Source organism: Ornithorhynchus anatinus, chromosome 10 (assembly GCF_004115215.2).
Source record: "Ornithorhynchus anatinus isolate Pmale09 chromosome 10, mOrnAna1.pri.v4, whole genome shotgun sequence".
Classification (NCBI taxonomy): domain Eukaryota; kingdom Metazoa; phylum Chordata; class Mammalia; order Monotremata; family Ornithorhynchidae; genus Ornithorhynchus; species Ornithorhynchus anatinus.
Genome location: NC_041737.1, coordinates 39,061,280 through 39,076,245, shown reverse-complemented (window position 1 = coordinate 39,076,245; position 14,966 = coordinate 39,061,280). Strand labels below are relative to the sequence as shown.

Sequence of the window (14,966 nt, the reverse complement as noted above, 5' to 3'; positions counted from 1 at the left end):
GAAATGCTGGATTTCTCCAGGATTTCTCCTCTGATTGAGAGCAGCGGCAGCACTATCTCCTTGGATGTTTGTTCAAATATTACAGTCGCATTTCCGAGTTCCGCTGGAGAAGACTCGGTTCCTGCCCTGCTGTGGACCACTGGTGAATACCTGCAGATGACCAACTGTGTCCCCAGGCTCACCCCACACTCAAGGCCAGGCCAAGGACTTGCACTCGACTCTGCAGGCTGGGCAAGATCTAGCCAGGTACCATATCTAGAGTGAACCACTCAGACCGTGGCCTTTGTTGTGGACGTTTTCCAAGTCTGAAGTCGGTATTGGCACTGGAACGCCTGTTCTGATGAGAAAGATACAGCCAGTTTATTTATTATATGTCAAGGACACTTTGTTGGGAATCGCACTGCTGCTTGCTGAGCCCAGGAGCTCCACCACCTACTCAGCTGGATGCAGCATTGCCTAGTGGAAGGAGCACGGGCCTAGGAGTCAGAGAACATGGCTCTGCCACATGTCTGCTTGCGACTTTGGGCAAGACACAATTTCTCTGTGACTCAGTTACCTCAACTGTAAAATGGGGATCAGGATTATGAGCCCATGAGGTACACAGACTGTAACCAATCTGATTACCTTATAACTACCCCAGCTCTTAGAACAGTGCTTGGCACCTAGTAAGCACTTAACGAATGCCACAATTATTATTTCCAACACATGTTCTTTGGACCTTCAGTGTGTTGTTTTGATCCATAAATTAATCAGTGATATTTATTGATATTGGTATTTTGGGAAGCAGCTTGGCCTAGTGGATAAAGCACGGGCCTGGGAGTCAGAGGACCTGGATTCCAACCCAGGCTCCTCCACTTATCTACTGTGTTACCCTGGGCAAGTCACTTCACTTCTCCATGCCTCAGTTACTTCATCTGTAAAATGGGGATTAAGATTGTGAGCCCCATGTGGGACAGGGATTGTTTCCAACCCAATTACCTTGGATCTACCCCAGCACTTAGAACAGTGCTAGTACATAGTAAGTACTTAACAAATGCCACAATCATTTATCATTATTATTATTATTATTATTATTAGTCAGACCTCAGGACTGGAAGCCAGAGGACCTGTATTCTAATTCCCGCCCTGCCACTTGCCTGCTTTGTGACCTTGGGCCAGTCACTTACCTTCTCTGTACTTCAGTTTCCTATCTATAAAATGAGGATTCAGCAACTGTTCTTTCTGCTCCTTAGACTGTGAACCCTGTGAGGAACAGGAATTATGTCCAATCTGATTGTCTTGTATCCAGCCCAGCACTCAGTACAGGGGTTGGTACATAGTAAATACTTAACAACCACCATAGTTATTATTATTATTGAGTGTTTGCTCTGTGCAAAGCACTGTATGAAGCACTTGGGAGAATACAATACAATAGAATTGGAACTAGGAACTAGGTGATCGCTCTCCTGGCTGCCCAAGGCCTTAAACTCCATTTCTCACAGTTGCAGGGGGTGATGAGCCCCCAGTCCCTGCCTCTATTTTTTTATGGTACCTGTTAAGTGCTTAGTATGTACCAGGCACTGTACTATGTGCTGGGGGGTAGGTACTGGGTTATCAGGTAGGACATGATCCCTGTCTCACAAAGGCTCACATTCTTAATCCTCATTTAACACATGAGGTAAGCGAGTCACAGAGAAGTCAAGTGACTTGCCCAAGGTTACACAGCAGACACGTGGCAGAGCCAGGACTAGATTCCAGGTCCTTTTGACTCCCAGGCCCGTGATCCATTCATTAGATACACTTTGGGTAGAGCATATCGTGACGGTCTTGGAACATAGGCTTTGGGAAGAGCCTGACTCAAAGAGAGAGAAAGGAAAACAATATCAGCCATAGGGGGTAACAAATGGACAGCATAGGAACGGGGAATCACTAGTTTATGCCATAAGAATTGCCAGTCACACATTGGTCTTATCAGCCGTGCCCCTGCACACTGACAAAATCTCACAGTAAGCAGTCTTGTCTTTTAATGGGAGGGAAGAGGAATATACCAGGCATTGTGTACATACACTGTGTAAAACCCGGTATATATAACTGCTGTGGGTTGTATCGAAAAGCTCGTCGTCTTGACTCTTTGGACACTTCTTAGTCTCTCTCTGGCTCCTCTTCTGCCTCCCACTCCCTCTGTGGGTATGGCTTAATAATAATCACTGTAGTATTTGTTAAGGACAGGTATCGAATCCCCATTTCACAGATGAGAAAACAGAGATACAGAGAAGTTAAGTGGCATGCCCAAGGTTCAGACAGCAGATAAGTGACAGAGTGGGATTAGAACCCAGGCCCACGCCCACTAGACCATGCTGCATCTCTGATTTGGGTCTCCGTCTCTCCTCAATCTACACTCATTTCCGTGGAGAGCTCATCTGCTACCATGGCTTCGAGTACCCAAGTCCATCTTTTTAGCCTTGACCTCTCACCTCCCTTCAGCCCTTCACTCCACCTCTGTCTTCCCTTAAATACTCACAAACACCAGTATCACTTCTGTATATATCTAATTCCCAAGTGTATACTTTTTCCCAGAGTTTAGTTCAGTTCTCTTCACAAAGTAAGTGCAGAATAAATAATATTACCCCTACTACTGTGACGGCCACTACCACTAGTCAGTCATTTGTATTTATTGAGTGCTTACTATGTGCAAAGCACTGTAGTAAGCACTTGGGAATAGGGAAGCAACATGGTGCAGTGGATAGAGCACAGGCCTGGAAGTCAGAAGGTTCTAATCCCAGCTCTGCCACTTGTCTGCTGTGTGACCTTGGGCAAGTCACCTATCTGTAATTTGTTTTGTGTCTGTCTCCTCAGCTAGACTGGAGGCCCCAAGAGGGCGGAGTTCATGTCTTCTAATTCTATTATAGTTTTCCAAATGATTAGTACAGTGTTCTGGACACAATAGGACCTCAATAAGTACAATTGAGTGTACCATGATCCAGGTGCAAGTCAGATATACAAAGCCATGTGGAATGAAGTGACAGTGTCTTTTCAGCTCAGACCTCTGGAGAAGCAGCATGGCCTAGTGGATAAAACACAGGCCTGGGAGTCAGAGGGCTAATCCCAGCTCTGTCACTTCTCTGCTATGTGATCTTGGGCAAGTCACTTAACTTCTCTGTGCCTCAGTTACCTCAATTGCAAATTGAGGATTAAGGACTGTGAGCTCCCTGTGGGACAGGACTGTGTCCAATCTGATTGTCTCAAATCTACCATCACTTAGTACAATGCCTGGAACACAGTAAGCACTTCACAAATACCGGTTTTTTAAAAAAATGCTGTTACTTTTAATTAACTAATTTATTAATTATGGTGTGCCTTAAGGGCTTACTATGTGTCAAACACTGTTTTGGGGGCTCACAATTATAATTAGGGCCCAGAGGTCTCAGCTGAAGCTAAAGCAATTCATTCCTGGGTTATGGGTTCTAATCCTGGTTCCTTCACTTGTCTTCTGTGTGACCTGGGGCAAGGCAATTTACTTCTCTGTGCCTCATCACCTCATCTGTAAAATGGGGATTGAGACTGTGAGTCCCACGTGGAACAGGGACTGTGTCCAACCTGATTATCTTGTATCTACCCCAGTGCTTAAAATAGTGCTGGGTACATAGTAAGCACTTAACAAATACCATCATCATTATCATTATTATTGTTATTATTCCTGTGCAGGGAAAGGTGCATCATTACCAGGCCTGAAAAAGGAGGCCCTCAGGGAAGAAGTCTAGAAAGCCACTTGTCAGCTGTGTGACTGTGGGCAAGTTACTTAACTTCTCTGTGCCTCAGTTACCTCATCTGTAAAATGGGGATTAAGACTGTGAGCCCCACGTGGGACAACCTGATTCCCCTGTGTCTACCCCAGCGCTTAGAATAGTGCTCTGCACATAGTAAGCGCTTAGCAAATACCAACATTATTAGAAAGCAACACTGTATCTCTTTCTCTCTCTTGCATCCATAAAGGTGACTCTGACTTAGTTCTCCCTGTGCCTTCCTGCTTCTTCTACTTCTCTGCTTCTTCTTGTACCCACAGAGTCCTAGACAGTGTATAAGTGCCCCCCTCCCCATCTCATCCTTCCTCTCACAAAGTTTTCTGGTAGGGAAATGCAACTATTGGAAGGATAGAATGTTATAAATGAGCATCTGATTTCGGTCAGAAAAATACTTTTCTTCTGATTATTTTGTCTAACAACAAGATGTTGCACATTTAGCAGGATCAGTTTCACAAAGTTATTTTAAAGAAATGCTCCATGAGGCAAACATATTTAAAAATGCCCATCTGATGTTTATTTTAAGCTTGTCAGGGAGAGAGACTTGCAGATGGAGGAGCCACACATATGGTCCAACGCCTCACACTCCACTAGAGGAAACAATGATAGCAAACAGAGCTAAGCTAGGAGGCCATCATTCCCACGTAAATTACTAATTAACTCTGTGGCATGTGAAGCAGACACCTCAGAGCTCTCACTGACCTGAGTGTCCATAGAGGTTTAGATTTCCTGCAGAAGCACCGATTTTCTGAGGCAAGTGCCCTGAAAATCTCAGAGGGTGTTTTGTGGGATGGGCTCTGCCATGTCAGAGTAAGAAGAGTGTCTTCTCTCCCTTCAGGGGTCGATCGGAATAGCTGCTTCCACACTACATCTTCTTTTGTCTGTGTAGACAGGAGAAGACCCTGCCTCAACTTTCTCCCTCATCTCTGAGACCTCTCCCTCCCCTCCCCAGCTTCCAGTTACTGTCAGAGAGGTACTGGGACACAGAAGCCACAGACTCCCACAAGGAAGCCATGGCTAACTAATTAAACACAGTGGTTCCCAATCATTCAATATACAAAGAACCTTTTGTTTCTGGCTTTTAGCATACGAATGCCCTTTTAAAGAAAAGCAAAGGAGAAATACTTTATTGAATTTGAAAGTCCTCGAAATGGACAATGGAAGCCCATGAAGATACTTTTGAAGTTTAGTAAGAAGAAACGTGGTTCTTGTTGGAAAAAAAAAATCCCAAGCCTTTCCTTCCTATCCTTCAAACCTCCCAAAATGGAGGTTGTGGGATTCCATTTCCCCTTCTCATTTATTGTTTATCACATTGCTGGCGTGCTGTTGCTTTTTGATATCATCACACGTCCTGCAGGATAAGATAGGACGTAATGTACTTTCCTTTTGCTTCTGAGCTCTATGGGGAGCCAAAGTTTCAGGCCCAATCCAAAGTATCCCTTGGAACAAGTTACTCAATTCAACATAAACACACATTCCTGTTTACTTGGTGGTACAGTTCTGTTATTGCTGTGTTTGCTGTGTTACAAACAATAGCAGACCTAAGCAGCATATACACACAGATGTAAATGATGTCGGCAAGCTTCCTGCCATCGATTCCAAATTGGGGTTAATGCTGTAGAAGAGTTCTTAGGTCAGAGAATGTTAGGTTAAATTAGAAGTAATAAATACAAGGTAAAAATGACTCATATTTTTTCCCAATATTCTTCATTCATTTCTTCCAACTTTACCTAGGATGTAACCATAGTATTACAGAGAAACAGCATGGAGTAGTGGATAGGGCATGGGCCTGGGAGTCGGAAGGTCATGGATTCTAATCCAGGATCTGCCACTTCTCTGCTGTGTGACCTTGAGCAAGTGAAACTTCTCTGTGCCACAGTTACCTCATCTGTAAAATGGGGATTGAGACTGTGAGCCCCTTGTAAGTCAAGGACTGTGTCCAATCCAGTTTGCTTGTACCCACTCCAGCAGTTAGTACAGTGCCTGGCACACAGTAAATGCTTAACAAAAACCGTAATTATTAGTTATTTTCTGGTTTTTAAGCTGTTCTCTACCTTGTTAAAAAGAGATTGTTCCCTAAATTGACTGTCTTGCATTTACCCCAGCTATCAGTCCAACATAAGTGCTCAATAAATACACCCATAATAACAATACCATGTTTCTAACAAGGGGGCTTCTGGCAGTCTCACCACTGACTTTCTCTGTCCAGCAAAAGCAGAAACCTTCATAATATCATCGCTGCCCATGAGAACACCACATGCATGCTAACCAAAATGTCTATGTGTAGGCATTTACATGGAAATGACCTGGAGTGTTCTTTATACAGTAAACGCACAACTCTGTTATTGCTGGTATTATACACATGAAATATTTGATATCTGTGGCCCAGATCACTTTACCTAAACTCATTAGAAGTCCTCTAGCCCAAAGAATTACCCACTGTTGGTCTAGAGGACCTGTAAACCCCAGACTGATTTTTCCTCTCCTTTCTTTTTAAAATAAATAGAGTTCCAGCATCAGCATTCTATTGTTGATCTGCAATACTTGAGTCTAAAGGGGGGTTTGGCTTAGGGTATTTAGTGTTGACTTCACCCATGGAGGGGCAGGTCTTATGGAATACAGTAAAAAAGCTCCATCTGGAGGTAGTGGCATTTTTTTCTACTTACCACCCCAAGGAAGAGAAAACATTTGTTTAGGGGTAGGTATTTTGATCTGGAACCTACTTATGGGGGAGTTTAACTGAGGTAGATGGTCCAGGTACAAAGAGACTGAGGATTAAATCCATTTCCCTCTCGGTCAGTGCTCTACACCCAACCATGAATTGCACAGCACCAGGCATGCCAGAGTGGACGTGGAGGAATTTCCTTCAGTGGTGATCTCCCACTTCCTCTCTTTCTACTCGCTTCCTGTGAAGGAGGGGAGGTGCATGCTTTCTGGTGCTCATTAGCTAAACTATTCCTCACAGCTTATTGTTCTCTTATTCTTCCCTTACAGTCATCTGTTAGGATTCTAAGTTGTCATGGTGACAGGGATATTATAGTCTCATGGAAATTTAGTTATGATATTGAGAGAACTAGATTATTCAAATGACACGAATACAGTAAGTCCTTTGACTTTCCAGGAAGACATAGCCTATGGATGCTTAGTGGAAGCATTTTATCTAGGGTACAAATTATTTTATAAGAGGCAGATTGTTTTCAAAGTCCTGTGACACCCTTTCTCATCTGACTGCGGCTCACCAAACAAAGGATGATTGAAAGGAATTGTAATAATGCAACTACACCGTTTGTGAGGAAGCTTGGCCAAGTCAAATCTACAGGTTTGAATCATCAAGCAGGGAATCTGAACACATGCGGACAATTGGGTGAAATGCAGAATCGAATCCTTCCTAAAATCCCACCTCCTCCAATAAAGCCTTTTCCAATCGCTTTCCCAGTACCCTGAGCCATATCATCCCTTCAGCCAACTCTAGCACTTATTAACTTATTTATGCCCTCTTTAGCACTCACATAAATATAAATATATGTATCTGTTTTATCCTTTAATCTTTAAACTCTCTAATTGTAATGCTTTTTCGTTTGCCTTCCCTGTTAGAGTGCAAACTCTTTGTGGGTAGGGAATGTGTCACTTTATTATTCTATACTTTCCAAGGGCTTAGAACCATGTCAAGTACTGAGCGGACCTTCAATAAATGCTACTGCTGCTATTACTAGAGTATTTGTCTTAGGTAGCCCTGTTTGTGTGTGCATGTGTGTGTATATGGGCACATGTATGTATGGGTGGGACAGGCTGATTGGCAGGGCAACGGGACATGATTTTCATCACTGATATGCAATGAATAGCCACATGTAGACAAAAATCATAGGGAGACACTGACTAAAACCCCAAGATCCTGAGGTATAGGGAGTTGATGATGAAGGCTGAGGGGAAAGCTAAGGTTATCTTCTATCTTTGAAATCAATCAATCAATCAAGAGTATTTGCTGAGCACTAATAAATGCAGTGCAGAGTACTTAAGTGCACACGTAAGTGCAGTGTAGACAAGTTCCAACTTTGTTGTCATAACTGAAGGAGTCTGTTGTACTCACCTAAGTACCGAGGGTTTAGAATGCTCAGTAGACATTCATTGAATATCACTGATGGATTGAGCAAAGCAGACATTAGTATCCATAATATATCAATTTCCTTGTCACTCTACCACCATGCCACAATGGACTTAAACCCATTAATATTCTCAGCGACCAGGTAGTCATGAAGAACTCAAGTATTTGTAACTCTATTGCTAACAATAGAGTTAGCAGACCTAATCCCTGCCCTCCAGGAGTTTACAATCTAGTGGGGGAAGACAGACTCTAAAATAAATTACAGGTAGGGGGAAACAATGGAGTTTAAATACCTGTACCTAAATTTTTGGGGACTGAGGATTCAAATGCATAGGTGATGAGTGAAGTGGATAGAGACACAGGAGCGTGTGCTGTTAGAAAAAGGCATGTAGCACATTCAGAGGTATTCATTTAATCGTATTTACTGAGCGCTTACTGAATGCAGAGCACAGTACTAAGCACTTGGGGGTACTAAGCACTTGAGGAGGTTGGAAGTCTGCTGGTCAGACTACATCCTTGCCTTCACCAGTCACTGAGGGAAGGGATCATGTGTTTTACTTCCATTGTACTCTCCCAAGTGCGGAATCCAGGCCCCTGCACACACTGAGTATTCAGTAAATATTACTGATTAATTAAGAGGGTGTGGATGGCTCAGCACACTCTATAAGCACTACTGGAAAATTAAGCCAGTGCACATTTTGCTATTCCAGAAGGCAGCCTGGAATTGTCCTTGAAGCAGCAGCAGGGTCATCTAACACCAATCAATCCATCAATCAATCCTATCTCTTGCGTGCTTAGTCTTGGCAGAGCGCTATTCTAAGTGCTTGGGAGAGGATACTAGAGTTAGTAGATCTGACCTGCCCTCTAGGAGTTTGAAATCTAGTAGGCAAGTCAGACACTAAAATTAATTACAGGTAATAATAATAATTATTGTACTTATTAAGTGCTTACTTTGTGCCAAGCACTGTTCTAAGAACTGGAGTAGGTATAAGCTAATTAGGTTGGACACAGTTTATGTTCCCCCCCATGGGGCTCACATTCTTAATTGCCATTTTACAGATGAAGTAATTGAGGCCCAGCGAAGTGAAGTGACTCATCCAAAGTCACACAGCAGACTTGTGGTGGGACTGGGATTAGAACCCAGGTCCTTCTGACTCCCAAGCCTGTGGTCTATCAGCTTAAAGTCATGTGCTTAGGGGCTGAGGATTCAAACAGCATGGCATAGTAGAGAAGCAACATAGCTTAGAGGATAGAGCGCAGGCCTGGGAGTCAGAGGTCACGGGTTCTAATTCCAGCTTCACCATTTGTCTGCTGTGTGACCTTAGGCAAGTCGCTTCACTTCTCTGGGCCTCAGTTACCTCATCTGTAAAGTGGGGATTGAGACTGTGAGCCCCAAGTGAGACAGGGACTGTGTCCAACCTGATTTACTTGTAACAATTCCAGCACTTAGGACAGTGCCTGACACACAGCAAGTGCTTAACAAATGCCACAATTATTATTATTATTACTATTATTATTATTAAATGTATAGATGATGTGGCAGTGGGGACAAAAAAAGCAGAGAGATTAATCAGGGAAGGCATCCTGGAGATGTGATTTGAGTATGAGTTTGAAAGTGGGGAGAGTGGTGGTCTTCTGGATATGCTTCTGGGATATGCTTCTGCTTCTGGGAGAAGCAGCGTGGCTCAGTGGAAAGAACCCGGGCTTTGGAGTCAGAGATCATGAGTTCGAATCCCAGCTCTGCCACTTGTCAGCTGTGTGACCGTGGGCAAGTCACTTCACTTCTCGGTGCCTCAGTTACCTCATCTGTAAAATGGGGATTAAGACTGTGAGCCCCACGTGGGACAACCTGATTCCCCTGTGTCTACCCCAGGGCTTAGAACAGTGCTCTGCACATAGTAAGCGCTTAACAAATACCAACATTATTATGAAGGGAATAGGAGTTTCAAGCAGGAGAGAGGGTATGAGTAATGAGTTTTAATAGTAGGAGAGATGAGAGTGAAACTGTGAACCCGGTGCGGGTCAAAGACTGTTCAACTTAAATAACTTCTATCTACCCCAGTGCTTAGAACAGTGTTTGACACATAGTAAATGTTTAACAAATACCCTAAAAAGGTGGCATGTGAGGAGTAAAGTTTATGGGCTGAGTTGTAGTGGGAGAGGAACAAGAATAAGTACTGGGGAGAAAGCTTACCTGGCTTGTCTCAGGAACCTAGTTAAAGGACTCGCCATAAAACGGAACTGAACAGTGGCTTTTAGGAGGAAGACTACCAGTGCAATGCGTGTTGATGTAAGCTCTCTTTACTGTAAGCTCCTTGTGAGCGGAGGAAATCGCTACCAACTCTGTTACATTTACTCCCCCAAGCTCTTAGTACAGTGCTTTGCACACAGTAAGTGCTCAGTACCATTGACTGCTTGACTGATGATTCTTTAAGCAACTATTGAGTATCTGTTCATAACTCATGGTGCCAATGTAATCTAGGTGTGGGGAACTCATGAGCTTTGAAGAGGTGCTACCATAGTGGGGAGTGGGAATTCACATTTCCTAGAGCCCCAGTAATCAGCCCTTAGGAAAAGGACTGTCCAAATGATTCCCATGACTCCCATGAAGCCTGGAAGGGTAAAGTTGGACAGTCAACAGGAGGATGGCAGCTATGTCTCTGGGGACTAGCTTGTGGACCTCTAAAAACATCTCTGCCTTGGCATAAAAAAAGGTCCCAAAACACACACCCAGATCCCGGAGCTGTTCCATCAGCAATCACTTATGAATCAGACTCAACATCAAATACCCAACATCAAACAGGATTCCCAACAACAAGTTCTGGAACCCAGTCAGCAACCCAGGACAAAGGCAATGATCACAGCAGTTACAGCTCTGCTGTGTAGGACGTGTGAGGAGAATAGATGACAGCAGGATTCCTAAGCAGCTGCTGTAAGGGGAACTGGAGAGAAGAGCATGCAAAGCCAGGAAGCAAAAAGAATGATGTAAACACATGGTAAACACAGTGCGATGTAGCAGTGAGCTGCTGCTGGGAGGCCACTGCAGGGGACTGATGGGCCTAGTGGGCAGTAAGCAGGGTAGGGGCTGCTCTCCTAGAGTGAAGCCTCTGTAAGATTCAAATGAAAGGAGGTATACAGGAAAACGGGGACAGGCCCTGAATGGGACAAATATTTTAATGCTACAAAACTTTGTCATTGGTCCTGCATTTTTTTTTCAGTCACACTGGTTTTAGGAATAAAACCTCTCCATTATTTTATCTGATCATCTTATATGTACACATAGGTGATCTTGATTTTTGAATGAAACAAATGAAACAAATAACACAGATGCATATTTGTACAATTAATTGATTTAGGGTTTACTCTGGACAAAGCTCTGAGAATCTACATGAATACTACATTAAGAATGCATTTATGGTATGTAGCATATATAATATAGTCATTACAAAGACTACTCATTTCATATCTTCACTACTGGCTTCAAAGCTTTCCATCACCTTGCCCCCTCCTACCTCACCTCCCTTCTCTCCATCTACGGCCCACTCTGTCCACTCCACCGCCTCTGCCGCTCACCTGCTCACTGTGTCTTGTTCTCACCTATTGCGCCATCGACCGCCGGCCCTCGTCCTACCTCTGATCTGGAATGCCCTCCCTCCTCACATCCGCCAAACTAACTCTCTTCCCCTCTTCAAAGCCCTACTGAGGGCTCATCTCCTCCAGGAGGCCTCTCCAGATTGAGCCCTCCCTTTCCCTCTGCCCCTCTGCTCCTCCTCCCCTCCCCATTGCTCCTACTCCCTCCCTCCGCTCTATCCTCTTCCCCTCCCCACAGCACTTGTGTATATTTGTACATATTGATTACTCTAGTTTATCGATGTTGTGTAGATATCTATGATTCTATTTATCTACTATGATGGTACTGATGCCTGTCTACTTGCTTTATTTTTTGTCTGTCTTCCCCTTCTAGACTGTAAGTCCATTGTTGGGTAGGGATTGTCTCTGTTGCCGATTTGTACTTTCCAAGTGCTTAGTACACTGCTCTGCACATAGTAAGTACTCAATTAATACGACTGGATGAATGAATATCATATATAATTATATATAGCATATTTAACATACAGTGTATTTGTGTCATATACCAAATACACTATAAACATTATGTATACAAAGTACACACACACTATACTATGTAGAACAGAATATAACATACAATATAGTATGCGCATACCATAGTACTATACATTATAAAACAGTGTCCGTAGTATATATAGTATATGCATACACTATACTTTGTATGGTATTTGAATGATTAATTAATGAGCAACATATTTATCTCTAAAATTTTAGTCTTTGCTATACTGTCATCTGGGTCTGTTTTTTATCTCCACAAGGAGCATAGAGTGATTTACTACGTGGTTCACCACGTGTCTAATGGCACCTTGGGTATAGTTAATTACCTCATGGGATGCATTAGGCCAGCAGCTGGTTAACACATTGTTCAGTCTCTGATGCATTTCCAAGTGTTTGTGTTGCTCACACACAATAGCCTTGGAAAAAAATCTTCATGGATATTTGTCAGTCCTTGATGGAATTTTGCCAACGACATTATTTTGGGTTTGGGGTCTGTTAACGGTGACTTTGTAAAGACAAAGTGTCTTTTTAATTCTTATACAGCACCCTGTATAACCTTGAGGACAAGGTTCCACTCACACTACTTGATAGACAGATTGCGTTGGTTACATCAACTGAAGTGCCGCAATGAACAGAGTCACAGGCCATAGTCTCCCGAAAGCTTTGGCGAGCAGTTTACTATTCTGGGGCCACAAAGCTATGTCCCATTGACTATTAAAAGATGTAGCTCTCCTTTCAATAATTAAAAATTTCACTTTTGTTTCCTGAAGATCCTTTTTAGACATCCTATGTTTTTTGTGTTCTGGAGACTATGAACACCTTCCCTCTGTCCCAGGAGTGAAGGTGGGTGTGGGAGTATGGGGGGGAGGGGAGGGGTTATGCTAATATTGTTGAAATGAGAACAAGGAAACAGCTGCTTTTGTGGCCCTAGAGAGGGGACAGTAGCTTAGGAAAATAGTGAAGGATGTTTCCCAGAAGGAACACAATAGGTTATGGGCAGGGAATATGTCTGCCAGTTATTTTGTACTCTCCCAAGCATATAGCACAGTGCTCTGCACACAGTAAGCACTCAATAAATAGAATTGATTTGATTGTTTGGGGAGGGGAGATTGATAATAGGGAAAGATACAGGCCTGGAGATGGAGTGGAGGGGCATTTCATGATCTTTCAGGGACAACAGGATTATCCCTATGTTCATTCTGACCTCCCCAGTCTCCAATCCCATTTTGATGTTAGCATCTCTCTTATCTACATCAAGGAAGAGAAGGAAAGGATTGAGTCACTTACCTGGACCAAAAATGCCCCTTTCCTTTCCTTGCCCGGCTGTTTCAGGCAAGAGATTTTCCAAATCTGAAACAATCTAGAGAACGGCCTCAACTCTCCAGCTTCAACTCAGCCTCTGGCTGAGCACTGGATTTCCTCAGTGCCTTTTCTAAATCAGCCAGAAGAGTTATAGAAAAGAACACATTCCTTCTGCAAAAAAAAAAAAGCTGGCTTCCTTTTCCAGATAAGAATGGCTTCTTTCTCCAGAGTCAGAATGGGTGAGTAAATAAGAGTTTGACCATCTCTCTCCTGGAGAGATCCCAGTTCCTATCCTGGTCTTTTAAAAATGAATTAACAGCTGCCTGTGAATGCACTTCCTGTGCCTTTTACCCTTAAATATCTGTTTTCCTGAATCGTCCTGATTTTTAAGGTGTGTCTAAGCGATAAGGGGAAAAGAATGAAAGACAGAAAGCAATCTCAGGATGACTAAAATGGAGCACGTTGGGGGTCAGGTTGGAAGATCAATTAATGGAGGCTTTTGTACCATTAAGGTGAGTGGATCAGCAATAGAGTTCATCTCAGTGCCTCTGGACTTGCCATCTCATCGCAGAGGGCCTCTCACTTGCCCATTCTATGAGCTCAGTTGACCTCCCTGAGTAGGAGTGTGGCTTAGTGGTTAAAACATGGGCCTGTGAGTCAGAAAGACTTGTGTTCTAATTCCGCCTATGCCACATGTCTGCTGTGTGACCTTAGGCAAGTCACTTCACTTCTCTGTGCCTCAGTTACCTCATATGTAAAATGGGGATTAAGACTTTGAGCCCCATGAGGGATAGGGACTGTGTCCAACCTGATTACCTTGTATCTACTACAGCACTTAGAACAGTTCCTGGCACCTAGTAAGTGCTAAACAAATACCTTTAAACCGCCCCCCCCCCAAAGCCCTGGATCCAGCCTGGGATTCCCTCTCAGCTGTGTGGCCTGGAAGCCCACGTGTGCCAAAGGGAATAGGCATACCTCATCTTGGTGTCACCGGGGCCGGCCCGGGAATCTCAGGAGGCCACGTTTTGGGGGCAGTGAGTCGGTATCCTACAGAAAAGTCCCAGAGCAATCAACTCGCAAGTTCTTGTTTAGCTGGAGTAGGGGGTGGAGGTTAAAATGCCTCTATTATGATGGTGCCAGGCTGTCGAGTTGGAGGGTCTGAACTACTGAGAGCTGATGGTGTCAGCTGGGCTCCAGGGACTCTTAAAAACCTCCCTCCCTAATAATTATAAGGGTATTTGTTAAGAGCCTACTGTGGGCCAGTTACTGTACTAAACACTGCAGTGGATGCACGGAAATTGGTTTGGACGCAATCCCTGTCCCACGTGGGGTTCACCCTCCCAATCCCAGTTTTATGGATGAGGGAATTGAGGCATGGAGAAGTGACTTGTCCAATGCAGAGCCTCCATTAGAATTTATGACCTTACTCAGGCAAGTGCTCCATCAACTACTCCATGCTGCTTCTCTCCCTCTGCAGATTTTTCTCCAGCCTGGGGGTTTGCCCTATGTTGGTGACTTTTGATATTTATTCAGTGCCAGCTAGGTGTTCTTCAATTCCATTCTGAATGAAGACTCCATTCTGATGATTTACTACCTGAAAAACTTCCCAAGGATGGACGTGATTCAGGTTGCCTTCCACTAGATTGTAAACTCAC

The 14,966-nt window shown here is 43.7% G+C and overlaps 1 long non-coding RNA gene across 1 annotated transcript in view; it reads right to left on the bottom strand.

The window, feature by feature from the left end:
* The window catches only part of LOC114814739, a 32,815-nt gene extending 19,417 nt beyond the window's left edge, over positions 1-13,398 (bottom strand). Inside the window, exon 1 of the long non-coding RNA XR_003762495.2 lies at positions 13,297-13,398. This is a non-coding gene — a long non-coding RNA (uncharacterized LOC114814739). The remainder of the gene's footprint in view (positions 1-13,296) is intronic.
* Positions 13,399-14,966: the final 1,568 nt, after the last annotated feature.